The sequence below is a fragment of the Rhinolophus ferrumequinum genome, chromosome 12 (genome assembly GCF_004115265.2).
Source record: "Rhinolophus ferrumequinum isolate MPI-CBG mRhiFer1 chromosome 12, mRhiFer1_v1.p, whole genome shotgun sequence".
Lineage (NCBI taxonomy): Eukaryota > Metazoa > Chordata > Mammalia > Chiroptera > Rhinolophidae > Rhinolophus > Rhinolophus ferrumequinum.
The window spans coordinates 53,751,187-53,762,259 of NC_046295.1; positions in this window are offsets into that span (position 1 = coordinate 53,751,187).

Genomic DNA, 11,073 nt, shown 5'->3' on the forward strand with positions numbered 1-11,073 from the left:
TGGTGGCCATGGGTCAGATCTGTCTGTGGAACATCTGGGCTCACTTAGGGCCTAGAATGAGCTTCGATGCCAAGTTATTGCCCAGTTTCGATCCCATTAGTTGGTTCCTGGGGGTGAAGACAGGAACATTTGCAAGAGCCTCCTCGAACAAGAGGCATAGGGACCCTTACCTATGAGTGTTACAATTACCAAAGTGTAGTTGAGGGCATGGAGAGGTCCTGACGAAGGCCAGACGACAAGGATGAATGGGAATGATGGTCTTGAGAGAGAATTCACTAGGAAGGGAGGGCAATGGCACCAGTAGGATGGCATCTGCACTGGGCAAAGAATGGGAGAGGACATGGGCCAGGTCATGGTAGGGTCTGGGCATGGGCAGTGCTGGGTCTTTGTTACAAATCTAAACAGTAACCCTCCCCATGAAACAGCAAGTCCAGTCTTAGGTATTTACCCAAGACAAATGAAAACATATGACCGCAAAAAGAATTGTTTTTAAAAAATTCATAGCAGCTTTATTCACAAATAGACAACAACTGGAAATCTCTATCAAACGTCCATCAACAGGAGAATGGACAAGCAGACAGTGATATCTCCATTTAACAGAAAGCACTCAGCCAAAAGAAGAAACAAACTACTGATACACGCAGTAACACTGGGTGTGGACCTGGAAAACACTGGGCTGCCTGAAAGAGGCCTTACACAGTATGAGTCAATATCTGTGATGTTCTAGAACAGACACAGCTAAGTGCTGGTGGAAAACTTCAGAACAGTGTTTGCAGGTGGAGGTGGAGGAAGGGAACATCACAGGGAAGTTTCTAGTGTGAAAGTCATGTTTTGTAGTTTGGGAGGGGTTTGGATTACACAGGTGGATGAATTTGGCAAAACCCGCAGAGCAGTAGACTTCACTTTATGTGTTTGATTATATGAAAATTTACCTTAGAAAAGAACTGTAAACAAATATGGAACTCTCATTAATGATATACATTTCGAAGTGTTTCTGAGTAAAGCAGATTGCTGTTTGCACCTTATTTTGAAATGCATCCCCAAACTAAGATGGATAGACAGATGAATGATATGGATAGGATATATGATAAAGCGAGTAAGGCCCACTGTTCATTTTAGTGGGTAAATGAGTATTCACTGTACAATGTCCCTGTGTTTGAAATTTTTCATAACAGACTGTTGTGGGGAAAAAATAACTGGTGCAAATTCTATTTCTAGACTTGATCCTGAGTGACACAAGCTATACGTGTACTATAACTTATTCAAGGATTCTGCTATTGAGTGACACATAGACTGATATTGTTCACTGTTGCTAGCAAGGCTGCCAGCCTTATTTGTGTCTCTTTGTGCGTATATAAGAGTAGTATATTCCTCAGACAAACACCTAGAAGTGGCTTTGCTGGGCGAAGGGGTCTCCAATACTTTATAAGGCGCCCGGGGAAACCAGGCTCAGAGAAGGTGATGATTGACTCAGGTTCACACAGGAAGCCTGTGGTGGAGCTGGTCTGGGCTCCTGCTCCCATTGTCTTGCTACAAAAGGTAGAGTCCTTTCCTTGCTTCCTTGGCCTCCAGTCAATGCCCATCTCTGCCTCAAGGGAGACAGAAATGGCAGAGATAGGTCTCTGCCTTCCAAGAGGTCAGAGTTAGGTCAGGTGACACAATCCGTGGAGGAAAGTGATCAGCAGGGGGAAGGCCCAGAGAAGATCGCTGCTGTCCCCTTCACCCTCACCAGGACCTCCACACAAATCAGAGGCCCAGCAGGAGAAGCAGGTGGGCAGAGAGAGGAGGCTGCACCTTTTCTAACACACACATCCTGGCCAGTGACCACCACCAACAGGTCTCCAATAACTGGGTTTGTGGAGATGATACTGCCATTCTAGGTGGGAAGCCGCGACTCAGGTCTGGAAGGACCATCTGCTACCCAGGAGCAAGGCAGTCAGAGAATGTCTCTTCACAGACTTCTGGGGTTGCCAGGAAGTCAGCAGATGTACAAAGGCAGCCAGAGCCAGGCAGGCTGGGGCTCTCCTCTCCTCTTAGCTTTGTCTTTGCAATTCTCATAATAGAAGAAAAGAGAGAGGAGAGGAGAAGAGACCAGAGGCAGGGAGGCCCCTGCAAGGCAGATGAGTAACCTGGGTGAGCCTAGCCCAAGGGGCAGGGGGAGACAGGAGAGCAGATCTTATGACATGAAGAGGGTGTAAGCAACAGGCTCCTAGATGTGCAGAGGAGGAAAGGGAAGGAGCCCCAGGACGCTCACCTGCATACCTGACTGCACGGTAATGCTATTCACCTTCCGGAACCAACATCTGGGATGGAGAACGATGTTGGATTCCTTTTTGGACATAATGAGTTTCAGAGGGAGTTCTTGATGACTGGGAATAATTTTTTTAATGCAGAAAAAAGTAATAAATTAAAAACCTATTTTTCCCTAAGCCTTTAAATTTAATTTCAAATTTTATTATCCTAATTGTAAATCCAAATTCCCTTAAACGGTCTCATTTACAATTTATTTCATTAGCTTCCTTTAAGCATTTTGAAGTGGATTTATAAATTTGATGCGTCCTGTTTTTGTTCAGAGCACTTCACGTGCCTGACCTAACAAGCAAAACCTTTCCAAGCACTTAAATTACTCTTGTAAACTTAATAAATCAAAATCATAAATATGGTGAATCTCATAAGCATTCCAATACTGTTTACAAAACTAATCAAATTCTCCTACAACTTTTCATTTAAAAATCACAAGTCTAAAATCAATTACTCCATTACATATTTACAGTGTAATCTCAGATATGCCAAATTCTCTTAACGCATCACACACCCTGCAAATACCAAATATGTACAGATCATTTCTAAACATAACATAAACATATTCGTATTATGGGTTTAATTGACTTCATTATTTCTGTATTGAATGTACACCTTCCAAGGGTTCAAAAGACCACTTTTCACTAAGGGAATTACTTTCTCATCCCAGGTGAACCGAGGTCTGTCCTCATTTTAAGTGAGCTGAGGTGCCTGGTCCCTCATTTATGGCCATGCTCTAGCCACCATCTCAGAAGACAGCAGTTGCTTGTTGCCCAGAGGTTGTGGTTGGCACTAGAGCCATACTCATCCTGGGTGATTCCTCTTACGTACTTTTCAATGTGACATCAGGGAATCCCAAGCCCGTACTGTTCAAGTGGAACAGGCCCCCTGGGTAATTTGTACCTAAATCATGTGGGTCTGCAACATGCACCCCGCCAACTGCATTGCATCTAGTTTCAGCCAAGGAATCGCTTCGTTCAATACTTAATTGAATTCCTTATTCTTTCCCTATTTTTCCTTTCTGACAGAGGGATACCATTTGTCATAAAATTTCAAATAATGCCCCGTTGGATTTCACCTGATTCCATGCCTTTGCCTGGCTCTATGATGAGTAAACTAAATTAATTTTCATGGCATTGCACTGAAGGTGGGACCAACCAACGGAGGTGTGGTGGCCGGGAGGTTCCTTTAAGGAAACTTTGAGGGGGCAGTTGACTGACAGCCTCCATTCACCCCACCTTTGAATCTATCACGTCTTCACACTGAGGCCCCGCTTCGCCAGGGCTGCTCCCAACCAACGACTAGCACAGCCAGGGTACTGCCGCTGCCCCTTCCTGCCTGTCATGGGATGGTTCCAACCTATGCCCGGAACTCCCCAGGCTGTTGGCCAAGACCTTCTAAAAACTGCACGGGAGTCTGACACATGTCCTTCCTGTCAGCCCTCCTTCCGTCTCTCCTTCCGTAGGTATCAGACCTGCATCACTGTCTGATGCAGTGACAGAGTCTTTGCTCCACCCCCCTTTGTCCTTCATCGGTGTTTCTAATAAATGTCATGCGCGTCTAGCGCTATCTTGGTGTCTGCTCCTTGGAGGGCTCTAACTAACAGAGGTGAGATATGAGACCAGGCAGTCAGGTGATAGGATGCGGGGCCTGTTTCATTCACTTACTGGTCCAGAAGGACCCTATTCCAAGTGGAATGTGGGGCCCTGGCAGTTCTTGGCACAAGGTGGGGGCCCAGCCGGAGAAGATTTCACAAGTGGTGACCTGGGGAAAAGTCCCAGTGAAGGACACCACCCTTGGTGGTGTAATGACACATGCATTTGAAGAATAGAGAGGAAGAGTGTCAACAAGGACAGTGGAATTGGCTGGATTTTTACTAAGGTGTGACGCTCCCCCCAGGTATAATGAGAAACAGGGCAGTTAACACATAGTTAAAGGTGAAGTGTGAGAGGCAGCGCTGTCTTTGGTAGATTACGAAGAAATGCGTCTCTTTTCAATGACAGCAGACTCAGGACTTGATAGAATGGCAGAGGGCCATAGATACTCAAATGCTCAGCCAAGGCAGGTCTGTTACACGCAGGGTCCTGGTTAAGAAAACCTGGGACCTTGAAACATGGGTGGACACCTCTGGGTGATGTCCCCAAGAATTTTGACTCCGTTGACCCCCTGAACTGCTCCAGTTCACAGAGGTGGCCCATTCCTCTGTAGGAGGAGCTAGCGTTTCTTCCTTTCTGGAAACCTTGCACTCCCCCCGCCTTCCCGACCCCCCAAAGAAACAGGAGCCTTCTCCACAGCTGCCCCCATCCTCAGCTGGCTGCCAAGTGGATAACGAGGGTTGAATCCCAGCAGAACCTGGTTTGGGGCTTGCTGCATCTGATAAGGGAGGAGGTACTTCACGGCTACAATCAGAAAGGGACCCGAATGGAGGTCAACTGCCCCAGTAAAAAGGTGTGTTTACTTCTCAGGCCACGGACCTGAGCCAGTTTTCATACCTGGAACCCACTGACTGAAGAAGAGGCTGGTCCTTAGGAGAAATGATCCCAAAACACCACAGCAAGTTTCTATGGTGACTGTTCCCCCATTCCTCCTTCAAGGGTGCTATGCCCATTTCCTCAGGCGATGGTCAACGGAGGAGTGCCACACAGTCAGACACAAGTACTCAGCTCGGCCATTGCAGCGCGAGAGCAGCTGTAAACAATACATAAACAAGTGAGTGTGGCTCTGTTCCAGGAAAACCTTCGGAATGGTCACTGATATTTGAATTTTATATCATTTTCACATGTCACAAAATATTCTGTTGATTTTCCCTACTCTTTAACAATAAGAAAACCATTTTTAGCTTGCAGGCAGTACAAAAATGAGCAGTGGGCTGGATTTGACCTATCGGCTGTAACTGGGTGACTCCTGTTCTAGGGTGTTAAGATTTTACCAGTTTAGCATTTTTAATTTTAAAAAATTAGTATTACCGTCAAGAAGCAATAACATTTTGGAGAGTCACTGATTGTGTCTCCCTTGGTCCATGCTGCTCAGGTTCGCTCCTGCTTGGAGACAAAAGCCTTTTCTTGTGTATCTCTCCCATGTCTTAAGGACCCGTCTGCCCCCAAATCTTGTGTTTGAGCTCTTAAGAAATCTGGAATCAGTTAACTTCATAAATCTCTACCCAAGTATGACCTAATTTTACTGTATTATGTGGAGCAATTTTGTTTCCATTCATCCATCACAACCTCTCCCACCATCTCCGACTCCACAAAACCGAGTCCTGGGCCTTACCTTTAGATAGCAAAGGTCCATTAGTGTGTTTTCCCAAACAAAGCAATCATTCACTAAGGCGAATTTAGCTTTCATCTTTAAAATGCAATGACTCTGGCAAGCAACTTTTAGAATAATAAATTTAATCCCTACCATACATGGCCAATGAGATTCTTACCACAACTCCATGTGTATGGGAAAATGAGGAAATTGAGACTGTGGAAATCACACCGACTCTAGCATTAAGCCAAACACTTCAATGGATGGAAAATACTTTGGTTAAACTGGAAGCGTAAAACATGCGTGGCTATTATTGCCTTCACTCTTGTTACCCTGTCCGTAGAAAATGACTCAAGCAGCACAGGGGTTGCAAACTCAAATGTCTTCAGAGGCCAGATTGGCCCCAAAAGGGACCAGCTGTAGGAAATAGGGAATGATGGGGAATGGGCCAAACTGAAACATGCACTTTCCAACTAAACACATTCAAAGTAAAAATATATTCCCATACAGCAGTATGCTTACTAAATAAGACACACCTCTGAGACATGAAATTCTCAGGTCATCAGCTGATAATCTCTGTACTTGTCCTTGGCATTTATCTAGCTCATTTATACACGAGCCTAGGAAGAATGTCATCCTGAAAAATGCCCCTTCCACTCCCTGCATCCAATCCCTTCATTGTAAAGACCAGCAAACTGAAGCCCAGGTCAGGGAAGGGACTTGTCCAAAGCAATACAACCAAGCTGCTGTAGCTAAACTGGGATTCGAACCCAGTTCACCCTAAGTCCCAACCCAGTGCTCCCCCATTTCCCCATCCGTCTAAAGCAGTTCCAAAAAGGAAGATGCTGAGGCCGGCAAAGTGAAGCCCGTAGCGGCTTATTCTGGCTGTGTCACTCAACTCACCCACCAACTGGCCGAGTGAATGAAAAAAATGAATCAGCTGGCATTATGAGGAAGCTCCCAGCTGCCTCCCGCCAGCCATAGTTGCCCTATATTTGAAGGTCAGAGCCCCAGCTCCCCACGCAGAATTTAACCAGTGGGCCCACGTAACTGCAGGCAGCCAGACCGAGGAGACTGGATACTCACAGACTCAGGATCCTGGGCGCTCAGAGCCTTGCAGCCAACTCCCCACCCTCCCATGTGGGGCTCAGATGATTTGAATATCACAGCCACAGGAGCCAGACACATGTTTCAATGTCACCCCAATTAGGGGGCCGGCAAGGTTGGATGTGCCCTTGAGGGAAGCACCGGGACGCCTGCTAGATGAGAGAATGAGGGCCCCACAGCCACAGAGACCCAGCACCCAAGCGTTCTTCTAAGGAAAACAGGAGACTCTAGGGTCCAGCTGTGCTATGGGATCTTGAGCAATCCCAGCGCAGCTGTTGGCTGCTGCTGTTAAATGGACCGATGGGATTCTTACTGTGCATCTTGGACAGTGTTCTCATGAGGAGCAAGAGCCACAGTCAAGGAGAAAATCCTGAATAGTAGCCGGGAAGGGTTTAGGCTGTTACTGCTAAGGGTCCATAAGGCAGCAGTTGAATGAAACCCGCGAATAGAAATCTTTTCTAAGGAGTAAGGTGCAATGAGGAGCGCGGTTGGTTACTATTGTTGACATCTGAAGGGTTCTGTTCTAGGAGAGGAAAAGAGATGCACAGAGGCAGAGTGAGGAAGTCCCGTGGCAGGCAGTCTGGGGACGCACAGGAGGAAAAGCTTTGGAACACAGCTGTACAAAGACAGGAGAAACTTCCAGAGAGGCGGCAAGCTCGCCGTGGCTGGACAGGTCCAGGCTCAGGCTGGCTGAGCATTCGCTGTGAGAGGACCCAGCATCTGACAGCAGGAGATTTACACTGGGTCCCTTTCAGGCTTCGTGCTCTGAGTTTCAGATTTGGTTGGGAGGTAGTGGGGACAGGAGGTGGGTGGTAAAAAAGAGGACATTCAACCAGAACCCAGGAGCTGTGATGCAGGCCAGGCTCTGCCCCAGCTTGCTGGACCGATCTCCTATCTCCACCCCCAACCCCCACCAGGCTCTGCAGCCTCAGAGGAATGGTGTCACCTCCAGGGTAGGTGCCTTTCCAGGTGGCCTGTTATGTGCAAGGCCATACTCTGGAGACTGGGGCAGAGTTGCTTGTCCCTTCCCTCCCAGGAACCTTGGTGGGCCCTTCTTGCAAAGAAGGAGCACGGTTTGGAAGCCATGGCTTGGAGACCACAGACCCTTCACCTCTGGCAGTGCATGAGCTTTCCACAATATTAGGATCAGATTCCAGGATCAATTGGGAAGACAGCCCCTCTTCACAGAGTCTCAGTTTTGTCACCTAGAAGCAGCCCTCTCAGGGCCCCTGTTCCTGCCTCATCCCCCACACCTCCTCTGCCCCCAAACCAGAGGTGGGGCTGTAGAGCTGCACAGGAAATGACTTGATTAACATCTGGGCTCTGTCAGGGATGTAGGATGCAAGGGGACTGTCAGAATTATGAAAACATGTCCCCGTCCCTGGGGAAATCAGTCCATTTTGATATCCTGGGTTTGCAATTAGTCTGTGGGGAGCCAGAACCCTGTGATTCCTGAGTTGTCTTAACCCATCCTGCTGGCAACAGTGCAGACAGCAGCCCAGAGTGGGGGTGAGGAGTGGGAGATGCAAATCAGGCTCGATACTGCGAGCTCAGCGCCTCCCCATGCACGCTTCAGCTCCTGGTTCATCGTCCCCCATTTGGCAGGCGATGGTCAGGAAAACGGAGACAATTACTTACTGCAGATGCCCTGTTGGCATCCACATTTTCCCCTCTGTGAGCTGCTTCAGTCCAGGGGCCTGGTGTCTCTGAGGTGGACCCAGGAGGCCCCCACTCTGTGCTCCTCAGAGGCCTTTTGCAGGTTCCGTGGCTGCTGTCCTCCCTGCCTCCGGGTTCTCGTGCTTCCTGTGATGTAGCTGCACCTGTGACTCCTTCAGCGCCTGCCCCAGGCTACTGGAAACTTCCCATGATCGCAGACCGACTACTGTGCCTGGGAATGCAGCTTCTCCTTAGCTAATGACTTGCAGGTGCACGAGTGTGGCGCCCAGCTCCCTGGTCTTGGGGCAGGACAAGCCTGAGGCATGCCTTACACTCCAGCACACCCTGTGGGGTCAGACTGAAGCTACCCACTGTCGGACTTGGCTGCAAACCACTCCCTTCTTAGTTCCTCCCTTGCCTCCCCTGCGTACCACTCCCTGACTGCTGTTCCTCAGAGCACTGTCTTATTCAATCACTTGTACACAAATCCTTGTCTCAAGGACTCCTTCTGTGTCCCCAGGACCTAGGACAGGGCCTGACATGGGGATTCAGTTATGGCGGTGGGGTGGGGGTGGGGGTGTCGGTGTAGCCAACAAACGAAGCTGTGGGACAACTAGAAATGAGCCCAACTCCTCATTCTAGAGTTGAAGAGATTGAAGCCCAGGGCGGGGCAGGCACGTCCCGAAGGTCTCACAGAGAGGCAGAGGCAGAGCTAGAACCCCGGTTCGCTGACTCCCAGGCCCGGAGGCATCCGCATTGCCGAGCTGCCTCTCCCCAGCAATCCTGTTATGACTAAGGCAGAAAGGGTTCAACCTCGGGAAGTAAAGGAAGGCAAAGCGTGATGAGAGCTTAAAGAAGGGCGATGTCTCTGCCAACACAGGGAGCGGGTGGGGTAGGGCTTCTTGGAGGAGGGAGCGCTTGAGCTGGGGCTGGGAGGATGAGCAGTAAGTCGTGGTCAGATGGGATGATGGCATTCCGGGCAGAGGGAACGGCATGAGCCAAGGCGAAGCAGCTGGAGAGTGTAGATTGTGTTTAGGAGGAGAGTAGAGTGAGCTAATCAGAGACACTTAACAACTGCGGTCTGATGGGACATTCCAATTGAAAGAACTCGATTATCATCATAGCTAATCAGTAGGATGGGTGCCAGAGCCTGGGAAGTGTGGTATGTGCAGGTGGGGGCCGCCCCCTGCCTTTCCAGTGTCCCCACATGCAAGCACTGGGTCCTGTAAGATTAATAGGAAGCACCACCCCCAGAGGCTCTCTGCTTCCCAAGTTTCTCCCCGAGATTGTCCTTGCTACTGCAAAGCCTGCATGAGAAGGCTCTGGGCTCTGGTGGCCTCGCAGGGGTTTGGAATTTCTGAGCATCCAGAGACCTCTGGGCTAGTCCTGAGCCTAGTGAGTGGGGATTTGGGGGAAAGACTGGCAAGGGCCCCCAGAAGAGAGAAGGAGCTTGGGTAAATCAATTCTCTATATCTCTGCTGTTCTTTCGATGTCAGGCTGACTTGGTATACCAATCTGTATCATGGGAGCATAAACTAAGAACAATTTGGGAGCCCTTCTCTGACATTCAGTTCCAGTAATCTGCTCTGTATTTTTGCTGTAGTTCTAAAGAGTCTTCTTTTAAAAACAGACCAGCATTGGGATAAATTCAGCAACACCAGGTTTCCTGGTTATAAATCCATGGGCAAACGGGCTGTTAAGCTGTTAAAACCAGAGAAGAGAGGTCCTTGTCCTTCTTAAGGAGCCTAGAAAACAGCAAAGAACAAAAAGCTCTCAGCTCTGAAGGAGGGTTAAGGATAAATGACCCATGGGCAGAGGTAGCCTGATTCGGGTGGCTCAGAAAGAGACAGGGTCTTGCCCTGGGTCTCACATCGAATTAGGGGCAAGGCCATGGAAGGACCCAGAAATCCTATCTCCCAGGCGAGGGCCTTTTCATTTTGCACTCTAAATGTTGCTGTAGCTGACCTTCAAGACCTCTTTAGTTTTGGACCCTCCAGATCTCAGGGGCTACATAGTTCAGAAGTTTCCAGAACGGTATGTACTGCACACATTTCCAGGGACTTCCTGGGCTGAGAGAAAGCCGCTAATATTTCCCCTAGTGAAGCTGATAGTTGCCATCAGTCCTTTCCCTACCTGTATGTGTATGCTGCTCCAACCACCAGTAGGTTACCTGTTTCCCTTCCCCTTGAATCTGGACTGTGCCTTGTGATTTACTTTAACCAATCGAATGGCAGGAGTGATGTTTTGAGACTTTCAAACCCGGGCCTTAAGGGAACTAGAACCTTCCACTCTCTTCCTTTTGGAATCCAGTTGCCATGTAAGAAGTCCAGTTCTTCCGAGACCACCACGCAGTGAGGAAGCCCAAGCGAACCCTGTGGAGAGGTCATGTGGAGGCCCACCCAGGTACCAGACACCTAAGTGGGTCTTCTTGGAATTTACAGCTCAGTCTAGCCATCTGCTGACTGGAGCCAAGTGGATTACCTCAGCTGGGTTCAGCCAACCCACAGAATCATGAGAAATAGGAAAGGATTGTTTTTTCCTATTCCTATTCCTATTCCTAATCCTAAAAAAAAAGGATTGTTTTACACTTTGGTAGGTTGTTTGTTTTACAACCATAGATAAGCAAAACACCTAGTTAAAATTCTTTTGTTCTGACCCCCAGTGTTGAGCAGCTTTGTGAAATGGGTGGTAGGGACAATTCTGTGGGGTGCGGGCAGCATGGAGGGCCCTGCCAGGTGTGTGCCCTTTTTCCTGGCCCTG